The sequence below is a fragment of the Myodes glareolus genome, chromosome 8, assembly GCF_982192425.1.
Source record: "Myodes glareolus chromosome 8, mMyoGla1.1, whole genome shotgun sequence".
Classification (NCBI taxonomy): domain Eukaryota; kingdom Metazoa; phylum Chordata; class Mammalia; order Rodentia; family Cricetidae; genus Myodes; species Myodes glareolus.
In genome coordinates, this window is record NC_142033.1 from 63,364,760 (window position 1) to 63,390,592 (window position 25,833).

Consider the following 25,833-nt stretch of genomic DNA (forward strand, 5'->3'; position numbering starts at 1 on the left):
ACTTCTGGTGCTTACTCTTTGTCTCTCTGTGCACTGTTTACCTTTGGTAACCTGCTGTTATTGTGTTTCTCACAGGCTCTGAATCACGAAATAACATATTACTTTATGTGTAATAAAAGACATAATAGAATAAATAAATAAATTGAATAAATATGTAACTATCTTTTTTCTTGTATTGTTTCACATAAACCTGAGTCCAAGTGAATCTTGACATGAATGCCTAAAAATGATTTATCTGCTTCCACATATTGGGCGATTATCCAGAGGTATTATCTTCTATTTTTAAACTTGACATGAACAGAAGATAGAGTCAGCCATTTAAAATTCCATGGATAGAAAATTTGAGATATTTCTTCTTGGACTGTTTTCTTAACTTCCGGTCATCTCTGGCACCAGTCTGGACTATTCCTGACATTCCATAATCTTGTGCTAGAGGATATAAATAATCAATTGCATATTATAAGATGAAACACAATATACTCAGGCCATTTTTATGACTTCAAGGATGATGTATATTATGAACTAGTCTATTCTCACAAATTGTGCCTATAAAATTATGCTTAAATTATGATAATGTATGGTTCATCCAAACCATTCATTTTAGTTATCAATCTCCTTAAGACAAAATGTAAAAAACAAATCGTATGCTTTTTTTCCTCACAATTAGAAGTCAATACATGTCTTTTACCACTAAAAATAAAAGTAGAGGCCAACTTAAATTTAACAATTTTGCATAGAGAACCCTGGACTTAGGGATAAGTCTATGTTTGAGTTCTACTCTTTCCCAAATGATTCCTAAGAAGGTGTTTGGAAGGAGAAAAATATTAAATTTTGGAAGAATAAGAATAAAAATTATACTCAGCATAATGTTACTTATTTAAAAATATAATGGATGGATTCTGTAGTTCAACTAAATAAGACCTTAAAAGATAAAGCAAGATCCAAGTAATTTGTCTAAGAGAAATTACCTACACTTATAAAATACCAATAATTTTATTGTAGAATTATTGGGTTGAAGCAATATATCTTAAGCACTTTAAAATTACAAATTGATATGCCATTATTAAGTTGATATTATTAATAAGGTTCAGGATATTTTATTTGAATTTGTAAAAATCTCCTTTACGGCATGCTTAAAGTTTCATTTAGACAAAATTGGAATTTGTTTAATAACTAAAAATCAGAAAGGCTAAAATCAGACTTTTTATGCTATTTTTAGGGTTTATAAATGTATATTATGACTGTCAGGGTCTATGCCAGTATTCTACCAGGAGAAATAAGTAAATATTTCTTACATTTAAATAATGTAAAAGCATGGATGGTGCTGTAAAGGGCTTCAAGTGATATTTAAACGGTAGTCACGACACTCCTGTAGTAACAAACTTTATATATATATATATATATTTCATTTTATGTGCATGGATATTTTGCTGGCAAGTATGTATATATGTACTGTATGCCTAGTTCCAAGGAGGTCAGAAGGGGCATTGAATTTATTGGAACTAAAGTCAAGGAGCTTCATAAGTGCTATGTTAGTGTTGAGTACTGAACCTGTGTTCTCTGCAAGAATAGCAAGGGCTCTTAACCAATGAACAATCTCTCAGCAACAAAAATAATTTTTTTTAAAAAAATCACTACCTTAAGGATATAATCAAGAAGTTAACCCTCTCATATTCAATTTATTGGGAGTCTGGAAGAATTATCACTTCCTCTAGTAGGGAATGAAGGCTACCTGCGTGCAGGTGACCTCTTACATATCATAGCTGGATCTCATTTACACATCACAGGGAAGGATGACTTTTGGTGAGACAATTTTGCAAATGACAATCAACTCTTTTTTCAGTAAAGCAATTAAGCTTGGCTAATTATTTCAACAAGACTATTTCATAAATAGATATTCCTCTACCTCATTGGTTGAAATGAGGAGGTTGAGAGAACAATCTGGTGGAGACACATGGATCTCCCTGGAAAAGAGAAACAGAATAGGTTTTGTGAGTTGACTGGGGGCTAGTAGGAATGAGAACAAGTGGGATGAGGTTGGGGAGGGAGGGCGAGGGGAATGAGTATGTAGAACGACTACTGAAATAGGTGGGCATTTTGGGGCAGTATGAAAACCTAGTGCAACGGAAACTTCCCAGAACATATGTGTTTGACCCTGGAGAGGACTCCTTGTAATGGAGAATTGGAGCCTAAACAAGCCATCTTCTATAACAAAGTTAGGCTCCCAATGGTGGAATTGGGACATCAATCTAAATAAAATATCTGTGATCCACAAACCTGCCTTACCTGAAAGATGCACTGGGGCAATGGTGGCTCAGGGTTTGTGGAAGAGCTTATCAGTGGCTGGTCTAACCTGAGGTCTACACAAAAGGTAGCAGCTGCCTGACACTGCTTAGCTGGTCAGAATCTAGAAGCTGAAAGGTCACAGACCTAGGGTAGATCCAAAAAGAGTGACAAAAAATCAATCAATAAGTTAAAAAGTCAATGAAATGATTTCTAGTGATATTCTGCTATACTCATAGGATCGGTGCCTAGCCCCATCGTCATTAGAGAGGCTTCCTCCAGCAGCTGATGTGAGTGGATGCAGACATCCACAGCTAAACATTGGGCAGAGCTAGGGAAACTCAACAGAGGAGGTGGGGCAAGAGGTCAGAAGGATTGAAGACACCTGGCTAACATGGCCCACAGAATCAACTAGGCAGAGCGCATCGGGGTTCAGAGACTGAAGTGACAATCAAGGAGTCTGCATTGGTCTGCACTAGGCCCTCAGCACACATGCTGTGGTTGTTTATGTTGGGGTTTTTGTTAGATGACTACTGATGGGAATGGGAGACTCTTTTGCCTGCTCATGGGACCTATTCATTAGTCATTATCCAGCCTTGATATGAGGGTATGTGCCTAGTCTTATTGTATCTTGCTATGCTGAGTTTCATTGATATCCCTGGGAGACCTGTTCTTTTCTGAAGGGAAAGAGAACAGTGGATCTTGGGGAGAGGTATAATGGGGGAGTATTGAGAGGAGGAGAGGGAAAGGAGGCTGTGGTTGGGATGCATTATATTAAAGAAGGATAAAAGTAATAAAGATCTGATAAACATGGAAGAAAAAAGAGCAGGTTGTGAACTATTGTATTTTCTGAGATGATTGTCCTTATGCAACATGAAAACGTATTTTCCCTACACAGAGTTACCCCAGTGGCTGGGCTCAGAGTTATGCCCTACTTGGCCCACCTGCTCAGGCACATCCATGACAGGTGATCATCACACCAGCCTCTTTCTCTGCTTTGGTTTCTGACTTTTCTCTTAAAGGCAATGTTGAACCAGGTTACTGATCCTTTTTGTCATGGGCTCTCCTAGTTACCATTTGGGGTCAGTCAGCCATTCTACACACTACCCAAGAGTAAACCAAGAGCATGTTAGAGCTCCTAGATGGCAGACAGAGACTTCTTTCAGAAGTGCTATTAATGCATTTTGTCACTATAATTTTAACATTGATTTCTGTCTCTCTGTGAGCCCCAAACCTATTTCTGTACTTCTGAGATTGACTTCTACAGCAAACTAGTCCCTCAACTGTGACACACAGTATCTCAATTAAGTACAATGTAGGTGGGATTTTGGTAGGTAGATAATACCATATGCTATTGGTATTATCACCAGAGTAACAGGTAACAGGATTAAAAGCTTTAAAAAGTTGTCCACAGAAGTCATGTATGTGTCACACTATGTAACAGAGAGCTCATGCACACAGAGACATGAAATGGTTTACGTAAATATTTTTCTTGTACAAATTAAGCCTATATCCTCCCATCAGAAGTCATGGACAGACCTAGGGATGAACTTGAATTTGATCTTTGGTACTGTTTGACTGAGATGTTTTAGGAAGGTAATCTAATGTGAATTAGCCCTTAAGGTCACCTTCACATGGATAAACATGTAGCTTAGGGGACAGGTATATGGTCTGTGGTTCTGTGTTCCCTGTACCCTCCACTGCCCCCTCCACCACTCCTTATTAAACCTGGTCACATAGCTCATTGCTTTTTGTGAACAGCATACTCTTTTTCAATCTTCATGTTCTTTCAACTGGAGCAACTCTACTCTCTGCTTCCTTGTGCATGCATGGAGTCTACACAAAAGTCATTGTGCTTAGGGGTTTTATTCAAGTGCTTCCCTCATCAAATATCTTGCACGCAGTGTTTACACACACATCCACCATCAAATGAACGTGAGTTATTTTGGTTGATGTAACAATGCATTACTTTTAAAGAAAGAAAACTCTTAACAATTCTGGAGGCTGAAAACTACAAGATGCCTACAGAGTGGATGCCTGGTGAAAACCTGTTTTCTGTTTTACTGATGGCTCAGTCTCACTGAATCCTCACTTGTTGGGAAGAAAACTCTGCTGTCTTCATTCCCTTTAACGGGCACAAATCCCAGCCATGGAAGCTTTAATATCCCATAATCTCATCATTTAATTAAACCTTCATTTCCTAATATCATCATCTTAGAGACTAAGATTCCAAAATGCAAATTTTGGAGGGATACACACATTTTATCCATGATATGTATTGTGTGTGTACATGTGTGAGTGTGTGTTTGTGTGTGTGTGTGTGTGTGTGTGTGTGTGCTCATTTTCCACAGGTCAAAATGCTGTTAAGAATTAGTGAAGGGACAGGAGAGATTGTCCAGTTCTGATGAGTGCTTAGCACTCTTCCAGAGGACCCAGGTTTGGTTTCCAGAACCCACATGGTGACTCACAACTACTTGAAAACTGCAATTGCTCTGGTCTGTCCTCTATGGCTCCTGTATGCATGTGATACACATATACTCAGAAAGACTCACCTGCATATACTTAATTAAATAAACATTTAAATAGATTGTTGCTAAAAGAATTAATGATGATAAACATGCTAATGAGAAATTTATAATCATGCAAAATTATCAGTTTTGTACTGAAGTGGACTCATTACAGAATGAAGACTAAATCATTTCTATGAAAACAATGAAGACTTAAAAACACATCTGAGTGAAGTAATCCTTGCTGCATTATTATCTACAGATAGGTACTTTGAAATGGATTCTCTTTGTCTAGTAAAGTTCAATTGCTCCATATGGATCAGACCAGGTAAAATCCCCTCAAATCTATCATAATAGCAAATGAATGCATTCTGAGAATATAGCTCATCTCAGATAATTGACTGTAACATGAAGAGGTCGGGCCTGCTTGTTTGTGGGTTTTTCTGTCCTCCCACCAGGTCCCCACAATTGTTTAGTCCCAGAGAAAATCACTCACACAGAGGACTCCGTAAGTTATAATGCTGATTGGCCCTTTAGGTCAGGCTTGTTATTAGCTAACGCTCACATCTTGATTAACCCATTTTTCTGATCTATGTTAGCCATGTGGCCCAGTACCTTTTTCAGTGGGGCAGCTCACATCCTGCTGCTTAGGTGATCTGGGCCGGAGTGGGAGTAATCAACTTCCTCCTCCCCAGAATTCTCCTGCTCTCCTTGCATCATTTCCACTTCCTGTCTGGTTTTCCCACCTACACCTCCTGCCTGGCCAATCAGCGTTTATTTAAAACATGATTGACAGAATACAGACAATTCTCCCGCACCAATTGACAGATGAAAAACCTAGAATTAAAATATTTTGCAGAATCAATCCCTGATGGGAAGGCATCATGTACACCTAATTTCATCTTAATCTCATTGTTTTATAATGTGGTTCACATGGAAGGTCATCTATGCCTCCTGCTTTGCCTATTCCCCAACAGATCTGAGCACACTTCCCTGCTAGTCTTCCCTTTCTCCTCCACTTGTTAGGATGAGTCAGTCTCAGATGTCAGTGCACGGTGCATGTATTGACTTTTTAAATTTCCATTTTGACATTGTAATGATCTCTCCACAGATTTACACTGAGATAATTTTACAATTTTCTTGACGCTTTAATGTAGTTTTTTTTTATTTTATGTTGCTACAGGGGGTTTCATTCACAGTATTTTACTCTTGATATGTCAAATACATGTGAGTGTCTGTGTTGGTGTGTATGTGTGTACATAACAAAGTCTCAATAAATGCTTCCTGATTTAGATACCCAAATTAAATGAAGTAAATTAATCATTTGTTATTTGCTGCTGCTGGATGAAGGGGTCAAAGGATCCATGTTCTTTCTTTGTAAACTTCTTTAGCTGGAGGGTGCTTTCAAGAGGCTGGAGTATCTTGGAAATTTCTGTATTTGATATTCTGCATTGCAGACATCCGATGAAGAGCTGATGGATTCTGCATACTGCCTCAGTAAGGGACAGAGATGGTAGATAAGATGCTAGCGTTTGAGAACTGCTAGGTAATTTATTACTTAAGTTTCTGGAAAATGCTATCCATTTCTTCCCTAAATCATCTTGGTTCTTTATCTAGAGAACCTAGAGAACGCTAAAAAGGAGATGAAGCAGCGAGCATTTTAATCTGGTCTTAACTGATGACTGTGTTTCAGATGAGTTACAAAGGGCTTTGAAGAAAAAAGATTTATTACCCATATATTTCATGAGAGATGGAAAAAGAGACTCTTTAATTCAGTTATACAGAATGCATTAAATTATTCAGTAGGGAAATCAGATTTTGACTTCCAAAATAAATATTTTTGTTTAAACCTCTAGTCAACGTTTTAACATTTACAGTACTCTGCAAATGCTGCCCCATGCTCTTACCCTATCTCAATAATTCTATTCTTATTCCACGAATCAATATTTAGTGTGGCATTTAGACAGAGATGATAGGTGTGTCTATATGCTTCTGCTGCCCACCAATAAAGAACAGGTTCTAATCCCAGCAGAGCAGAGGCTGTACCAGTCCTAAAAAAGCCCCTACAATGCCTGGATCACTCTCATTTGCTAATCTCAGAACTATTGGCTCCATGTTCACCAAATACCAGCCCCCTTGGCTCTTCTTTAGGCATTTCAGATGGAGTCAACCTTGAAGCCTTAGTCATAGCTCCTCTCCATATGTTATGCTGTTATGCTCTTTTCCTTTGAAACTTGCATAGCCTGCACAATGTCTTCTACATACCGTTGGCCAAGTGTAAGATATTCTTGAACCATCTGTTTATAATCTAAACCTGCCTTATTTGATCCTGCTCTTGACATTCTTGCTTCCTTCTGATATATATCTCTACACACACATACTCACAGAGAAAAAGATAGAGAGACATACACTATCAAACTGAGAAATTTTTATGAATTTTTTCAACATTTTGATGAATACCACCACTATGATACTAGTTTTTAATGTGATATTTTACTCTTTTGGTTGTTTTGCTTAGCTCCCCAATAAATCACACACAGTGGCCTATTCTTAGTTATGAATGCCCAGCCTTAACTTGGCTCATTTCTTGCCAAATTTTCTTAACATTAATTATTCCAGCAACCTTTTGCCTCTGGGTTTTTATCTTTCTCTATTTCTGTATACCTTTCTTTACTTCTTTCTCTGTGGTTTGATGTGTAGCTGGGTGGCTGACCTTTGATGCCCTCCTTTCCTTGTTCTCTTGCTCCTCCTTTCTTTCTCATTTCTCCTCCTATTTCTACTCTCTGTCTGCCAGTCCTGCCTATCCTTGCTCCTGCCTTGCTATTGGCCATTCAGATCTTTATTAGAACATCAGGTGTTTTTTTTTTCTTCCATTAGACTTGTTTATTCAAGTATCTGAAAGCACTCTTTCCACTTTCTCCCCTCCTCCCAATACCCTCCCGCTCCCCCCACTCCCTCTCTCCTCCCTCACCATTCCCAAGAGCAGTCAGGGTTTCTGTCCTGTGGGGAATTCAAGTTCCTCCCCCCTCTCTCCGGGTCCAGGAAGGTGAGCATCCAAACGGCCCAGGATCCCCAAAAGCCAGTCTATGTAGACGAAACAAGACCCAGTGCCATTGTCAATGACTTCTCTGTCTTCATTTGGATCTTGGGGGCTCAGTCAGCCCCCATGTCAGCCACATTCAGAGAATCCGGTTTGATCAAATGCTCGTTCAGTCCCAGTCCAGCTGACCTTGGTGAGCTCTCATTCGATCCGTCCCCTTGTATCAGTGGGTGAACGCACCCTTCGCGGTCCTGACTTCCAGTGCTCCAATGTGGGTCTCCGTCTCTATCTCCATCCATCGTCAGATGAAGGCCCCCACTGATTTTGCTTTCCTTGCTCACGATCTCCCTCCCTCTGCTTCTCATTTGGACCTAGGGAGTTAAGTCCAGTGTTCCAATATGTGTCTCTGTCTCTATCTCCATCCATCGCCATATGAAGGTTCTGTGGTGATAAGCAATATATTCATCAGTATGGTTAGGGCTCAAGGCCAGATCAGGCACCCTCTCCTCTGCTGCCCAGAGTACAATCTGGGGACCTCTTCTTGGGCCTGGGAACCCCTCCAGAATCAAGTCTCTTGCATACCCTCAAATGGCTCCCTTAGTTGAGATATAAACTTCCCTGCTCCCATAACCATCCTTCTTCCCTCCCCCCCTCCCATTCCCCAAGCCATCCCCGATCCTCCCCCTCTCCCCTCTCCCTAACCATCTCCCCTTACTTCCACCCCCCACCCCCTGTGCACCCAAGTTTGCCTGGCAATCTTGCCTATTTCTAATATCCAGGAGGATAACTATATAATTTTCCTCAGGTTCACCTTCTTATTCAGCGTCTCTAGGATCACAAATTATAGACTCAAAGACCTTTAACTATGGCTAGAAACCACTTATGAGTGAGTACATACCATATTCCTCTTTTTGGGTCTGGGTTACCTCACTCAGTAAAGCGTTTTCTACGTCCATCCATTTGCATGCAAAATTCAAGATGTCATTGTTTTTTACCACTGAGTAAAGCTCTAATGTGTATATGTTCCACACCTTTTTTAACCATGCTTCTATTGAGGGGCACCTAGGTTGTTTCCAGGTTCTGGCTATTACAAATAGTGCTGCTATGAACATAGTTGAACAAATACTTCTGTAGTATGATAGGGCATCTCTTGGATATATTCCCAAGCGTGGAATTGCTGGGTCCTGAGGGAGGTTGACTCCCAGTTTCCTGAGAAACCGCCACACTGATTTCCACAGTGGCTGCACAAGTTTGCATTCCCACCAACAATGCATGAGTGTTCCCCTCATTCCACATCCTCTCCAGCATAGGCTATCATTGGTGTTTTTGACTTTAGCTATTCTGACAGGTGTAAGATGGTATCTCAAAGTGGTTTTGATTTGCATTTCCCTGATCGCTAAGGAGGTTGAGCATGACCATAAGTGTCTTCTGGCCATTCGAAGTTCATCTGTTGTGAATTCTCTGTTCAGTTCAGTACCCCATTTTTTAATTGGGTTAATTAGAGATTTAGTGTCTAGTTTCTTGAGTTCTTTGTATATTTTAGAGATCAGACCTTTGTCTGATGAGGGGTTGGTGAAGATCTTTTCCCAGTCCGAAGGTAGCCTTTTTGTCTTACTGACAGTGCCCTTTGCTTTACAGAAGCTTCTCAGTTTCAGGAGGTCCCATTTATTCATTGTTTCTCTTATTGTCTGAGCCACTGGGATTCTACTTAGGAAGTGGCCTCCTGTGCCTATATCTGGTAGACTACTTCCCACTTTCTCTTCTATCAGGTTCAAAGTGGACAGATTAATGTTGATGTCTTCAATCCATTTGGACTTGAGTTTTGTGCATGGTGATAGATATGGATCTACTTTCATTCTTCTACAGGTTGACATCCAGTTATGCCAGCACCATTTGTTAAAGATGCTTTCCTTCTTCCATTGTTTACCTTTAGCTCCCTTGTCGAAAATTAGGTGTTCATAGGTTTGTGGGTTAATACCCGGGTCTTCTATTCGATTCCGTAGGTCGACTTCTCTGTTCTTATGCCAATACCAAGCTGTTGTCAATACTGTAGCTCTGTAATAGAGTTTGAAGTCAGGGATGGTAATGCCTCCAGAAGTTCCTTTATTGTATAAGATTGTTTTGGATATCCTGGGTTTTTTGCTTTGCCATATAAACTTGATTATTGTTCTCTCAAGGTCTATGAAGAAGTTTGATGGGATTTTGATGGGGATTGCATTGAATCTATAGATTGCTTTTGGTAGAATTGCCATTTTTACTATGTTGTTTCTCCCAATCCAAGAGCAGGGGAGGTCTTTCCATTTTCTGGTATCCTTCTCAATTTCTATCTTCAAAGACTTAAAGTTCTTGTCAAATAGGTCTTTCACTTCCTTGGTTAGAGTAACCCCAAGATATTTTATGCTATTTGTGGCTATTGTGAAAGGTGATGTTTCTCTGATTTCTCTCTCCGCTTCTTTATCCTTTGTGTATAGGAGGGCAACTGATTTTTTGGAGTTGATCTTGTATCCTGCCACATTACTAAAGGTGTTTGTCAGCTGTAGGAGTTCTTTGGTAGAGTTTTTGGGGTCGCTTATGTACACTATCATATCGTCAGCAAATAACGAAAGTTTAACTTTGTCCTTTCCAATTCGAATCCCCTTGATCTCCTTATGTTGTCTTATTGCTATTGCTAGAACTTCAAGCACTATATTGAAGAGGTATGGAGAGAGTGGACAGCCTTGTCGTGTTCCTGATTTTAGTGGAAAGGCTTTGAGCTTCTCTCCATTCAATTTGATGTTAGCTGTTGGCTTGCTGTATATTGCTTTTATTATATTTAGGTATGATCCTTGTATTCCCAGTCTCTCTAACACCTTTATCATAAATGGGTGTTGAATTTTGTCAAATGCGTTTTCAGCATCCAATGAAATGATCATATGGTTTTTTCTTTCAGTTTATTTATATGATGGATTACATTGATAGATTTGCGTATGTTGAACCAGTCCTGCATCTCTGGGATGAAGCCCACTTGATCATAATGGATAATTTTTTTAATGTGTTCTTGGATTCAGTTTGCTAGTATTTTATTGAGAATTTTTGCGTCGATGTTCTTGAGTGAGATTGGCCTGTAATTCTCTTTCTTGGTTGTGTCTTTGTGTGGTTTTGGTATCAGGGTAACTGTAGCTTCATAAAAGGAGTTTGGCAATGACTCTTCTGTTTCTATATTGTGGAATACATTAAGGAGTATAGGTATTAGCTCTTCCTGGAAGTTCTGGTAGAATTCTGCATTGAAACCATCTGGTCCTGGGCTTTTTTTGGTAGGGAGAATTTTGATAACAGCTTCTAATTCTTCACGACTAATAGGTCTATTTAGATTGTTCACCTGTTCTTGGTTCAACTTTGGTATATGGTACTTATCTAAAAAAAATGTCCATTTCTTTTACATTTTTCAACTTTGTGGCATATAAACTTTCATAGTAAGATCTAATGATTCTCTGAATTTCCTCTGTGTCTGTGGTTATGTACCCCTTTTCATTTCTGATCTTATTAATTTGCATGTTCTCTCTCTGCCGTTTGATTAGTTTGGATAGGGGTTTGTTGATCTTGTTGATTTTCTCCAAGAACCAACTTTTTGTTTCATTGATTCTTTGGATTGTTTTCTGTGTTTCTATTTTGTTGATTTCATCCCTCAGTTTGATTATTTCCAGTCTTCTACTCCTCCTGGGTGAATCAGCTTCTTTTTTTTCTAGAGCTTTCAAGTGTGCTGTTATGTCTCCAATGTGTGCTTTCTCCATTTTCTTTAATTGGGCACTTAGTGCTATGAACTTTCCTCTTAGCACTGCTTTCATAGTGTCCCATAGGTTTGAGTATGTTGTGTCTTTATTTTCATTAAATTCAAGGAAGACTTTAATTTCTTTCTTTATTTCTTCCTTGACCCAGGGGTGATTTAATAGTTGACAGTTCAACTTCCATGAGTTTGTTGGCTTCCTGGGTGTAGCATTGTTGTTGAATTCTAACTTTAATCCATGGTGATCTGACAAGACACAGGTGGTTACTAATATTTTTTTGTATCTGTGGAAGTTTGCTTTGTTACCAAGTATGTGGTCAATTTTTGAGAAGGTTCCATGGGCTGCAGAGAAGAAGGTATATTCTTTCCTATTTGGGTGGAATGTTCTATAGATATCTGTTAAGTACATTTGATTCAATACCTCCAATAATTCTCTTATTTCTCTGTTGGGTTTCTGTCTGATTGATCTGTCCATTGGTGAGAGAGGTGTGTTGAAGTCTCCTACTATTGGTGTGTGTGGTTTGATAACTGCCTTGAGTTCTAGAAGTGTTTCTTTTACATAAGTGGGTGCCTTTATATTAGGGGCATAGATATTCAGGATTGAGACTTCCTCCTGATAAATTGTTCCTGTTATGAGTATGAAATGTCCATCTCTATCTCTTCTGATAGATTTTAGTTTGAAGTCAGTTTTGTTAGATATTAGAATGGCCACACCTGCTTGTTTCTTAGGTCTCTTTGCTTGGAAAACCTTTTCCCAGCCCTTTACTCTGAGTAGATTTCTGTCTTTGTGGTTGAGGTGTGTTTCTTGTAAATAGCAGAATGTTGGATCCTGTTTTCGTATCCAATATCTAAGTCTGTGCATTTTTATAGGTGAATTGAGTCCATTGATATTAAGTGATATTAATGACCATTGATTGTTGACTCTGGTTATTTATTTATTTATTTATTTATTTATTTATTTATTTATTTTTGGGTAGTGGAATATATGTTTTTCCCTACTTTGAGTTCTGCTTGTGAAGGGTCACTAGATGTCTGAGTTATTGTAGGCGGTGTTGGGAATGTTGGATTCCTTGGGTTGTAATTTGCCTTCTAATACTTTCTGTAATGCTGGATTTGTAGCTACGTATTGTTTAAATTTGTTTTTATCCTGGAATATTTTGCTTTCTCTGTTGATAGTGAACGATAGCTTGGTTGGGTAAAGTAGTCTGGGCTTGCATCCATGGTCTCTTAGTTTCTGCAGTACCTCTATCCAGGACCTTCTGGCTTTCATGGTTTCCGTAAAGAAGTCTGGTGTAAGTCTGATAGGTTTACCTTTATAAGTTACTTGATCTTTTTCCTTTGCAGCTCTTAATAGTCTCTCTTTAATCTGAATGTTTTGTGTTTTGATTATTATATGGCGAGGGGATTTTTTTTTTATCCAGCCTATTTGGTGTTCTGTATGCTTCTTGAACCTTCATAGGGCTATCTTTCTTTAGGTTGGGGAAGTTTTCTTCTATAATTTTGTTGAATATATGTTCTGGACCTTTGATCTGCAATCCTTCTCCTTCTTCTACCCCTATTTTTCTTAGATTTGTTTTTTTTATTGTGTCCCACATTTCCTGAATGTTTTGTGATGAGAATTTGTTGGATTTGCTGTTTTCTTTGGTCAGAGCATTTAATTTCTCTATGGTGTCCCCAGAGTCTGAGATTCTTTCTTCTATCTCTTATATTCTGTTGGTTATGCTTGTTTCTGAAGTCTCTGTTCGTTTACCTAGATTTTCCATAGCCAGATGGCCCTCTGCTTTTGATTTCTTTATTGACTCCATTTCAGTTTTCAAATCTTGAACTGTTTCCATTACCTGTTTGATTGTTTTTTCTTGGTTTCCAGGAATTTCATTTACGGATTTACTCATTTCTTCAAACTTTTTGGTATATTTCTCTTCCATTTCTTTACTCATTTCCTCAATCTTTTTGTTATGCTTATCTTCCATTTCTTTATGGCAGATTTTCACCTCCTGTTTAAGTTCCTCTATTATTTTCATAACGATCCGCTTAGAGTCAATTTCTTCTATTTCTTCTGGAGTAGGGTGTTCAATTCTTCTAGTTTCGTGATCCCTGGATTCTGGAGATGTCATGTTGCCTTTCAGGTTGTTGGAGGAATTCTTGCATTGGCGCCTGCCCATCTCCTCCTCTCTGGATGAAACTCCTCAGCACTCTCTGGATAGAACTCCTCGACACTCTCTGGATAGAACTCCTCAGCACTGCAGCAGGGATAGCTGGTATTTCCAGGACCCAGGAGACAAAAGTGCGGCAACAGTGGGGGTAGGGAGGGGTCCCGTGGAACACCGAAGACCCTGCTGCAGAAGCTGAGGGGGGAGGGGCTGTGCTCTCTTTGGGGACAGAGCGCCCAGGCGAGCACCCACTCACCTCTCTGGATAGAACTTCTCAGTACTGCAGCAGGGATAGCTGGTGTTTCCAGGACCCAGGAGACCAAAGGGCAATAGCAGTGGGGGTAGAGAGGGGTCCCGTGGAACACCGAAGACCCTGCCGCAGAAGCTGAGGGGGGGAGGGGCTGTGCTCTCTTGGGTCAGAGAGCCCAGGGGAGCACCCACTTACCTCTCTGGATAGAACTTCTCAGCACTTCAGCAGGGATAGCTGGTGCTTCCAGGACCCAGGAGCAAATATCAGGTGTTTTAGACAAACAAAGAATCCCAGCTTCACAGAGTTAACCAAATGCAGCATAAACAAAAGCAACATATCTTAAATTAATATTCTCTAACATTTCCCTTTTTCTTTATAAACAAAATTGAAAAGTTTTAACATAGTAAGACTATATACAATAAAAACATTATCAAATAAAGATTACATTTACAATGTACCGATTCCCAATTCATTTTTGACTTTAGTAAACTCAAGGAAAATACTCCATAATCTATCCTATTTTGATCAATTCAAAAATTTACACCTAACTTGCTTCTATATAGCACATTGTATGTATGTATGTATGTATATATATATATATATATATTATGTTGCAACAAAAATAACCTTAAATTGGTATCAATGTACAAAATCCTTTAAACAAGAATGAAAACATATATACAGTGTAACAAAATTGACTTTGAATTTGTACCCATATATCAAAATCCATGCCAATGCAAAATATCTAAGATCAATGAGTGTCTTTTTATTTCTGTATTAGTTCTTAAACTTTTCTAATATAGCCTCAGTACCTGGGACTGAGAATAAAATCAACCCCAGAGAGATTAGCTCCTTATATGAGCTTAACTGAGTTGGGAATACAATTAAATCTGCTATAAAATCTCGTTTGCCACACAAGGGACAATAAACATTGTGGTGACACTATCCTGCTCACAGATCTGTCATGGTAAAGGCAGGTAAGCAAGGAATATCAGAAGACATGTCAAAGTTCTGCTGGCTCCAGTGTCCTGCTGTTTTCACTTGGCACCGTATATCCATTCATTCTCCTGATAACAGCTGCATCTTTTGGGAATATAGCTCTATGTGAATCATGTCCATCCTCAAGGAGGATTGAGCATTGACCTTAGGTCCCCCTTCCAATCTTGTTGTTCAGGCCCCGAAGAGCTGGCAGAGAAGACAAACATCAAATCAAAATGCTTTTCATAGCATGTATATTAGTTTTCTATCAGTATCACAACAAATTACTGTAAGCTTAGTGTCTCAATATAAATATGTTATATAGTAGCTCTTTAGACTAGAAGCTTGGTGTGAGTTTCCCTGGGGTAAAAGTCAGTATCAGGTCATGGAGGGTAAAAGCACTTGCTAGCAAAACTGATAACATAACTTTGGTTCCTGTATCCTGTATCCTAGGGTGGAAGGAGAGAATTAATGTCCTGAAGTTCTCCTCTAACCTCTACACACATGTATACACACACACACACACACACACACACACACACACACACACGATAATTTAAATTTTATAGCAAGATACCATAAAAACTGCATTATTTTCTGGTGATCTAGAAACTCTCTTCACCTGCTTCTCCCAGTTCCCAAATTCTGCCCAAACTCTGGTTTATGGCTCCATTTCCTTATTTTCAAAACAAGGAACAACTCTGCATCTCCTCTAATCCTCCATATCCAACACAATGTGTCCCTTTTAGGACACAGTGTTTTAAAATGCACAATTCTATATAATACCGATTCAGTTACCATGTAAGGTAGTGTAGTCACAAGCTCAAATATTTATAGTGTGAAGTTGGGTGTGTTTGGATTGAAGATATGTATTGCTTCTTAACTATCCCATTTAAAAAACTTGGACTTTTTTTCAAAAGATCATTGAGAGGTCCCAAGTATCTAATACAGATTTGGTTTTAGAAAAATAGCTAAGCTCCATAGTTTGTTCATATTAGTGGGGAATAACTTAGTTAAATAATCATAACTAATTCCATGTGTTGCAGTAAAGATCTTTCTGTTAGTGTTTGAAATGTGTTGAAGCCCTTGTCTTCACATTATTAATTAAATACTTTGTAGTAATATTTTTTTCATTCTATTCACGAAAAAACATATACAAAAAGACTTTATGTAAGTTTGACTACAGATGTACAATTATCACAGGAGTTAAGATTCAATACACAGTGTGACTTTCAGATTCAGTATTCTAACCACTGCACAGAACAGTCCCGGGCAGTGCAGAGAATCCTCGCTTCTAGCCTTTGAGAGGAGCAGGAAACATAGCCAGGCATAATGGTCAGGGATTGCTATGTAGATTCAATGAGACATGGAAAAGGGATAAAGGGAAAGAGGTGGATTTAATGGAGTGGAGAGAGATAGAGAAAAAATTCTGATAAACACCTGAGCTATAGTCAAATCTATGTACCCATATGCCATGAAATAAGACCCTTGTCTCCTGTAATTGCTTCACTATTTAAAGGTCTGAGAGGGAGAATTGGCAAGGTTATAGAACAATATGTGCTGATCAGTACAGCCTTCCCCTTCGATAGTGACTTTGCAGATTTTGTAAATAACTACCCACCTGAGAACTTTCCTCTTTTGAGTTGAATTTCATTTTGATTTTTCATCCTTCTTGATTCTTATCCCTTTGTGCCAAAATTGTATTTTTTCCAAAGCTGTTTTCAAAAGTGGTTTTGTTCTGACTTAATGGGCTCAGTTTCCAATGTTTGGGCTGAAATTGAGAAGTCGCTTTGTGAAAAGTGAATGCATTTGAATGGTGAAGTTTCCTGTGAGCAGAAATGAAGTATTGTCTCCCTCTGAAGCTGCCTCTGTTATTTTACTTCTGTGTTTCCTTCCATCTCCTTCTTTAAAACTTTTCAAAATGACATCAAACAGTCTGGCTCTTCTTATGAAATAAAGTCCTTTTATCTCTAGGCAGGCCGATGGAGAAAGGATTATCAAGTAGAGCCAACCAAAATCATTATTCTTGTAAAATATATTAGCTATATAAAAGAAAACCTTTTCTTTCCAGCTACTCACTATAAAATATCTGTTCTAGGTCTGTAATTCAAAAAGTATGAAATGACCACATGAAACAGCAGGGCATACATAACGACAGGAGAAGAAGACCATCCCCATAAACATGTGTCACTGAAGGGAGTAGACAACAGTGACAAAAAAAGAAAAACAGAAAGCAGAATTTATTGATGAATTATTTTGTGTTTAGAAAAATACTATCTTATGCACTTGAGATATGCCTGAAGTCCTTCAGGTGTTTGAAAAGCCTCTAAGCAAAGAAGAGATAAGAAAAGAGTAAAGAAGAGATAGATAAGTTAAAGCAGGTTTTTCAAAATTTCGAGTAGCAAAGCTAGCATTTGAATTTGTGTATTCCTGGGATGATAAATAACATCAGTCACCTAGCTAACTTAGTAATTTTTTGCATAAAAATTATTTATGAAAGTTTTGTTTCTTACAGATGATAAGAGAGAAACCAGAATATTAAGTGTTGTACAGAGGGATTAATCAGTCGTTGAGCACCAAGCAAGTAAGTATTGGGTAGATAATGTTCCCCTGGCCTATGCCTTGCAGCATGGCATAGGAACCCTAAAGGTCAAACACTAGATTTTCATATCTATGTTGATTAATATATAGCAGTCAATTGGGCTTAACTTCACAACACAGACAATATCATTCTCTGGTGGGGCATTACCACTTTGAAACTTGCAATGTCTCCCTGCAATGCTACTTGGATACCCTTTCTTCCCTGAGATGAGTTTTGAATTATTGAACTCTTATTGAGATCATGTACAGAAGCTGTTCAGCAGTGTAATGAAGACAGTACAGTTAATAGACTGGAAAGCTAGATCTAGAACCTGTTCTTAGCTACCGAGACATAACTTTTCAGGTCATGTTGGCTGATGTCCTAATTGATTCCTAAATGGATGTAATGAAGATTTATGAAAGCAAAGACAGAACAAAAGCTGTGGGGAAAAGTGCAGGGAGCTCTTTGGGGAAAAAAAAGTTGGCCCTCTTGGGAACTTTTCATCTTTAATCTTACAAAGAGGTTGCTGATGCCTCTATTCTTTTGGTAGTGTCTCATCTCTTATACCGCAACTTCAAAAGCACTCCTGGGAATTGGTGTCTATAGACATCCTAGAATTTACCTTTCTTTGACCATTTTCAGTTGACTTTTGCCTCTAATATTCATTTTATGGTGCAAACTTTTTTGCTATGAACTTGACTTCTCAAACTTTAAATGCCACATGTCCAAGCCGCCTTGACTTCATCACAGTAGTATAGAATAGCACACACAGTGAATGAAAGCAGAAAGCACAAGAGGAAGCTCTGGTGTAGGAGAAACTGGAGTTGGATTTTGATGAAGAAATAAAATATGCTGAGAGATGAGGGACAACAGAGCTAAAAGAGGGTGCAGTGAAGCAAAAGGCAGAATAAATAAGTGAGTATACCAGGAGCATACTGAGAAAGTGAGGAAGGAGGGAAATCCTTTCTGGTAAACTCCTTTTAAAGATAATTTTTGTGTGTTTGATATGTATATGTACATGTGCATATGTGTGAAATTTCCATGTTCCATAGTATGTGCATGTGGTAAAAGGACAACACTGGGGGGTGAGTCCTTGCCTTCCACATTGTTTGAGACATGTTTTCTAGTTATTTACCATTAATATACCAGAATACATGATACCTTATCTCCTAGGGATTCTCCTGTCTGCATTCCATCTTGGGGGGGGGAGCCCCAGATTACAGATGATTGCTACTATTTTTGGATTTATATGGCTTCTGTGGATTTGAACTCAAGTCCTCACATTTACCACACAGCAATCCCTATACTCACTGAACCATTTACCTTAACTCAACTTTTATGCTCTAAAGTTGTCATATTACAAACATGCTTTCCATTTCTCTTAAGTTTGTGAATTATTAATCATTTCTAGTGTGTAAGTGTGTATACTTTTGATACAGCAATTACATAAATGTCACAGAATTTTGCTTTCTAATTAGAAATCTGAACACAATGTTTTGGAACATTCTTAAAGATAGAATTAACTGAGTGTTCAATTTTGCCTGTTTGCTTTTATTATCAAAGTGGTGCAAAAATGTCAAAGCAAATGTACATTTTGTGTTAAGAAAACTCTGAAGCCACTGCTTTAAATAAAGCACTGACAACTATAGAATAGAACTGCCATCAAATGTAGTCATAATGTTTTGATCCACAGTCCTTACTAATCACATCCCAGATACATCACACCTAAACTATGCTATTCACTATCTGATACAAGACATCTAAAAATACACCAGGACCAACAGGAAATGTCATCTAGGAAGGTACCAACTGCTGAGAGAGAGAAAAAAATCTTCCTCCCCAACCACACTGCCAAAGAAATCACCGTTAAATAATTTTTTTCAAGATTGATGCCTCTTTGTTTTGGGAAGGAGTCTCTATAGTAAATCTGTTCATTGCTAACACTGATAATCTTTATTTGTTTCCAATCGCATAGTGTAATTGTTCCATGGAGGTTTTACTTCGCCTGGAATGCCTATCCATGTAATATATGCAGCATGATTTCCCTGTCCCTCTGATATATTCATGAACTTAGCTGAACATTTCAGTTTTCTTTTTCTTTTTGCTTGTGTTCAAAGAAAAAAATGCAGTGTTACGTATGCATACTGCTCAGAAAAATATCAAATAACTTCAAATACTGTCTTTACATAAAAATAAAATTACAGTAAAAGTATTTTGCTCCTATAGTGTTGGAAGGTCAATTTATACAATGAAAACCTTAATTTCACAGATGTAGCATAATAAAATACATTGTTTCCTTATTCTACTGTCCAGATAGTTGGCAAATGGGGAAGCAAATACCTGTGTCTTCTGAAATATTTCTGGGATATGATCCATTTCCTCTCAGACTTGAACCATTATTAGATGTATAAGCTGACATGAGGAGACCCCTGTGAGGTAGAGTGGAATTGTAAACTATGGCTTGGGAGTTGGGGAACTACTTGCCCAGGCATGCCATCTGATTTGTAGGTAGCATCAAGACCTCCCTGAAGGACATACTGAATGTGTGCATGGACTGTGTTGCATGATAAACACAGGTAAAAACTTCTCTTTTAGTTTTATATAGTCAAGTTGTTTAGATTTAGGTCCTGTTTTCTATCAATAACTTAGTAGACTTCTGGTCTGTTACCCTTTCATTGGTTCTATGCACTGTTTAGAACGATGTGTAACCTTATCCTAGGTGTGGTCTTCAAATTTGCTTTCACCTCCCCTATTCTTTATTTCACCGTGTTGTACACACACAGTTAATTGTGTGTAAACAAATACATATATGTGTATATTACACATTATATATATTATAAGCTAAGACCTGAATCTGAAAAGTCGATGTACATTGACAGATGAATAAATAATAATAAATATGGTAAATATAGTTAATGAGATTTAAACCAGCTGTACAGAAAAGTTAAATAATGAGATTTATATGTAAATAGATGGATCTGGAAAGTATTATTTGAGAAAGATAGCTCATAATCAGAATAATACTAGTATGTTCTTGAACATGATATTGGTGTTATTAAATGAAATATAGAGTGTGTGAGAAATATCCATTTGTCATGCACACAATCAGTAAGAAACAGTTACCACAGCTGTTGTATGAGGTTTAAATTATCACTCACATGCTCCAGTTCTACCACTATGAGGTTCCCACTATGCTTCAATGAAAAAGAGATGAGCAAAATTGCTAATATCTCATTCTTTGTTCATTCAACCCATAAACATTGAATGTCTACTAATGTAAGCCATTGAATTATATGTCAATCATGATTTGTTGGATGTTCCAAGCACTTTGCATATCTCTTACTATGAATCACATACAGTAAGAGTTGCTTTGCTAAAATTATTTACTTTAGTGTGCTATATTTCCAAAATGTTGTATCTCCACATTAATATTTCTTTCAGCTAGTCATATGTCTAGTCTACACTTATAGTCTCTAAAATTAGAAATTAGTAAAATACTTAATAGCAACGATCATCTGTAATAGATGGGTAAAGAACTCAAAGTTTTGATTCTGAAGAAAAAGTATGGCAAAGCCTGACTTGCTTCTCCTAAGTTGTTAAAGTAAACAATGTCCCAGGATTCTGTTACTAAAGACTTGGCTTTGATTCTCAGTGTATTCCATGACTTTTTTTATTGGTTCAGAAATCAGTCAGGGAGAAACAATTGCTATTTAACTGGCCTCAAAATAGAAAACTTTTCTTCCCCCTTTTTCAACTTTCAAAATGAATTGTTTTGTAACATGCAATATGTTAATTTTGCTTTAGTGTGATTTCTCACCATGTTCTCCAGTTGGAGAGTATACTTACAAAGAACATGTCCAGGGATATAGAATAAAGATATAGAATAGTGAATGCTTGGTGGCCAAATGTCTTCCATCTTATGGAGATTAGAAGGGATGAAAGAGCTTTATTTTACAAGATTTGTGATGGAAAGCCATGCAACTGTTCATGAGATGAGACCATAAGCTGCTCTTAATTCACAAGTGAATGTGATTGGAACCTAAACAGGCAGAGCCCAGAACCCAGGACAAAGTAAATTGTGAGAAACTGGCAAACACCGGCAGTAAGAGATAGAGTTTCAAAATGAGTAAAATTAAATCTTCAAAAAGTAGAAAATTTCAATAAAACACAAAGTGTATAACAGTTGCAGAAATGACATAAGGGTCATAGAAATGTCCTTCAGAATAAGGTTCAAGGAATACTCATCAAGACTTGTGGATGATTTACTGTAGACATTCTTTAAGGATGGAACTATTTTTATGGTTTTAGATGTTTAATTAGCTTTAGACCTCAGTCAAGGATATTTCCATCAGAAGACATTCTCTGAAAGATGAATATAAAATTGTAGGTGATGAAAAGAACATAATGTTGTTAAACAGATGGTAGATAGGAAATGAACCATGTTTTATTCATATTGAGGAAAACAATGAAAGAGAATATTAGAAATACAGAAAATAGATAAAGGGAAAAATTTGTGTTGTTTTGGTTTTTTGGGAGGTAATAGGGTGGGGCATGAAGTATTGTAGGGGTAGAATTGCTAGGGAAAAAAGCATTATATATTTCATCTCAGGATACTGAGGTTAAAAATGGATCCGTATATAGTACCAAAACTTTGAAAACAAACAGATAAAATGAAAGCTAAAACCTCACAAACCAGACACAAAATTAATAGGTACCCATGTGGGCACATACTGAATAATTTGAGGAGGAAGGGCAAAATTCAACAAAGCACCTTCCAACCAATAATTCTGAAACACACACAAAACCTTGGACAAGTTATGGCTTGACTTCCTTTATTTTTAATTCTAAGTATTAGAGGACCATGAGGTAGTCTTCATTTGCTTTGTATGTGCTCAGCACTATAATAATTAACTAATTCTTATTTTTCCCTTGTGAAAAATCTTAGCCTTTTATACATCTGTCTTTTGTCCTCACAACTCTCGACAAACAGGCTTTGCTCAGAGTTTGCTGTTGTCAGAGGTTCTGTCCCACCTGGTCCCACAGCCATTCAGTTCCAAAGAGACAAACAGAAGCCTACATTAATTATAAATTGGTTAACCTATTAGCTCAGGCTTCTTGTTAACTAATTCTTACATCTTAAATTAGTCCATAATTCTTGCCTGTGTTAGCCACGTGACTTGGCACCTTTTATTAGTGAGACAGTCTCATCTTGCTTCCTCTTGGTCTGGTTAATGACTGCAGACTGAGCCTTTCCTCTTCCCAGAATTCTCCTATTCTGGTCACCAGTCTATACTTCCTGGCAATACAAATAACACGTCTTTTCAGGGTACAAGACCATTGTCCCACAGCAACGTTATCATTAACACTGTTTTGTGTCTATCATTTATCTAGGATCAAATGTTTTGGACATTGTACCAGTAATATTGTCCAATAACACATGTTTATTTGTTCTTTCTCCCTTGCTAATGCAGGTAGCACTGAGCTACACATGGGAATTTTCTACAATTATGAAACACATTTGAATTAGTGGAGTAATATTTCAACTGTGAAGACAGACAAAAGATTAAGGTCTGTATCCTTTGTTTTATTTTTTTAACTTTAACTGGTTTTATTCTGGGTGGATTCTATATTCTAGAGCTATATCAGTAAGAGAAATAGATAGTACAATAAGAGAATCAAAAAATCTAGTATATGAAAATGATAAACACACTGATCACTTTTTAATAAAATTCAAAAAGGCTGTTGGTGAGTTATCACAATAATTTATTTAGAGAATGTGTCTCCTAGGGTCAATTTTGCAATAATTTTTCTTTTATCTATTGTTAAATTTTCAGCATGTAAAGTTTAACTATAAAAATGATGCAATAATGTGTTATAAGAAATGCTTGAAAAATTGATGGTTGTTTTCTTAAAATTGTGAAATATTTATTTTTTATTTTTCTTTATATCTGTTGTTAAAAATATTCAAAGTAGAAATTGAAAATCAGAAAAACATACTTGTAAACATCTCTCTATATAATGTTGGAAAGATTAAAGAAAGTCTAGTAAAAAATCAGTCATGTCATTTCTCTCACTTCTTAAGTTCAAAGTATTTTTCAAGTTTCGGGACAATTCCCTATCACTTAAAATGGGAAGCTATTTACTATATTTTAAAGAATGAAAAAAAACAACACAAATATTTAATTTACTATCTCTACATTTTCAAGTTCAAATATATTTGCATGATTAGGTTTTAGGTTTTTTTAGGTGTAAATTTTCATTTAGAAAATTTCATATTTTTTTTGAACTTTCTCCAGGTAGATGCACAAATTTTTACTATTTCTCTTATTAGACACATGGCTGGTGATAATGTTTTCCTTAGTAAAAATCATAAACCCATGGGAAGTTTGATCCTGAATTCTGTTTGTATCAGAACATTCATTTATGCTAGAGCCTTATATCTTAGAACACTGGATGAGTGGTGTGAGATATTTACCTCTCTTTAGATGCAGGCAAATACCCATTTTGAAATTTTTATGACTTTAAGCAGCATGGATCTGTATGCAAGATCTACTCTAGTCTGTGCATTTCTGTGAAAGATGATTTGTCTCTTTGAGAATCACTTTCTCTGCTGATGACAGAGGGTTTTTACAGCATCCGTCTCCTCTCTAAGGCTCAAAGGAAAGATGTATTTACAGGATTGAGTGCAGACTGGGAAGAGAGCACATGGACCATGATTCTTTTCTCCGCCCCTGTCTTAGGAAGTAACTTCTTCAGCAGAAATACAGCTTTTCTACTGAAAGTCCTTGTAACTTGCTTTCTACTTAGCCCTCAGAAATGGCCCTGGAGTGCTTCTCTCTGTAGCTCTGCCCTCCATTTCACATTTCTTATCCCCGGTTCCACTGTCCACATCTCTTCTCTATTAGAAGGAGCTTATCTCATTTCTTCACTCTATAAATAACAGACTTATGATAAGAATAATAATGAAGAGTCAGATTGCTGCAGAGTATAAACAGGAAAAATAAAGGTAACATTGAGTGAATTTCTTCTATGAATAAAGGAGGCACAGTAGATAAATGATTCAATATCCAGAGGTGATGAATGCCACCAGGCAATAAATACACATGTTATAAAAAAAACAAGGAGCAGCATGAATATGAGGGAGTGAAAAGAAATCAAGGCATAGTGAGAAACACAAATACAGAACGGAAGGAAAGTAGGTTGTACGCTAAGAGCATGGAAAAAAAAAACAATAAAAAAAATAACCCGGCAGGACACGGATTGCAGATGAAAGACACAAAGCAGAATCCCCAGGGAAGACAAGTTCCATTATGAAGGCATTTCAAGTTCAAAAACAAGACAAGGTCAGTGGAGGAGCCAGTGATGTGAACAGAGAGATGTACTGAGGACATATTGATAAGGGGTGGTTTTCTGAGTCCCGGGAAAGCCAGATAGAATTATTATCACTGGCCATCGGCGAGGGTTAAAAACAGGTATTAAAAACCACACACTCATGCACACACATGAAACTTATGTCTATTTACAGTACCCTGAGGAGTGACATCACAAAGTAAAAGCAGGAAATCTACATATGATCCAGTAGCAGTCTACAGTTATAAGATGTCCCATTGAGTGATCATTCTAAATCTTTGTGTGACTTCTTTTTTGATTGAAGATGGACTCAGAAAGGATGGCCAAAGTTCTAATGGATCCTTCTGCCTTTTGAAGTACATGTTGAATGGAGTCCTTGAAGCTTAACTTGAAGGATATTTTTAAATTGATTTTATCGAGCTATACACTATACATTTTTCTCTGTCCCCTCCCTTCCTCTCTCCTCCCCTTCACCATCTCCCACGGTCCCCATGCTCCCAATTTATTCAGGAGATCTTGTCTTTTTCTACTTCCCTTGTAGATTAGATCCATGTATATCTCTCTTAGGATCCTCATTATTGTCTAGGTTCTCTGGGGTTGTGAATTGTGGGCTGGTTTTCTTTGCTTTATGTCTAAAAACCACTTATGAATGAGGATACTTGGTATTTGTCTTTCTTGGTCTGGGTTACCTCACTCAATATGATGTTTTCTAGAGCCATCCATTTGCCTGCAAATTTCAAGGTGTCATTATTTTTATGGTGATTTCTCAAAAAATTAAGAAACAACCTACCTCAAGACCCAACAATACCACTTTTGGGTATATACCCAAAGGATGCTCAATCATACCAGAAGGACATGTGTTCATATCCGTTCATAGCAGCATTGTTTGTCATAGCCAGAACCTGGACAAACCTAAATGCCCCTTGACCAA

At 37.5% G+C, this 25,833-nt stretch overlaps 1 long non-coding RNA gene across 1 annotated transcript in view; it reads left to right on the forward strand.

The window, feature by feature from the left end:
• The window catches only part of LOC146893871 (uncharacterized), a 61,171-nt gene that overhangs the window by 25,129 nt on the left and 10,209 nt on the right, over positions 1-25,833 (forward strand). The window contains exons 2-3 of the long non-coding RNA XR_015002564.2: positions 17,487-17,555; positions 23,024-23,120. This is a non-coding gene — a long non-coding RNA (uncharacterized LOC146893871). The remainder of the gene's footprint in view (positions 1-17,486; positions 17,556-23,023; positions 23,121-25,833) is intronic.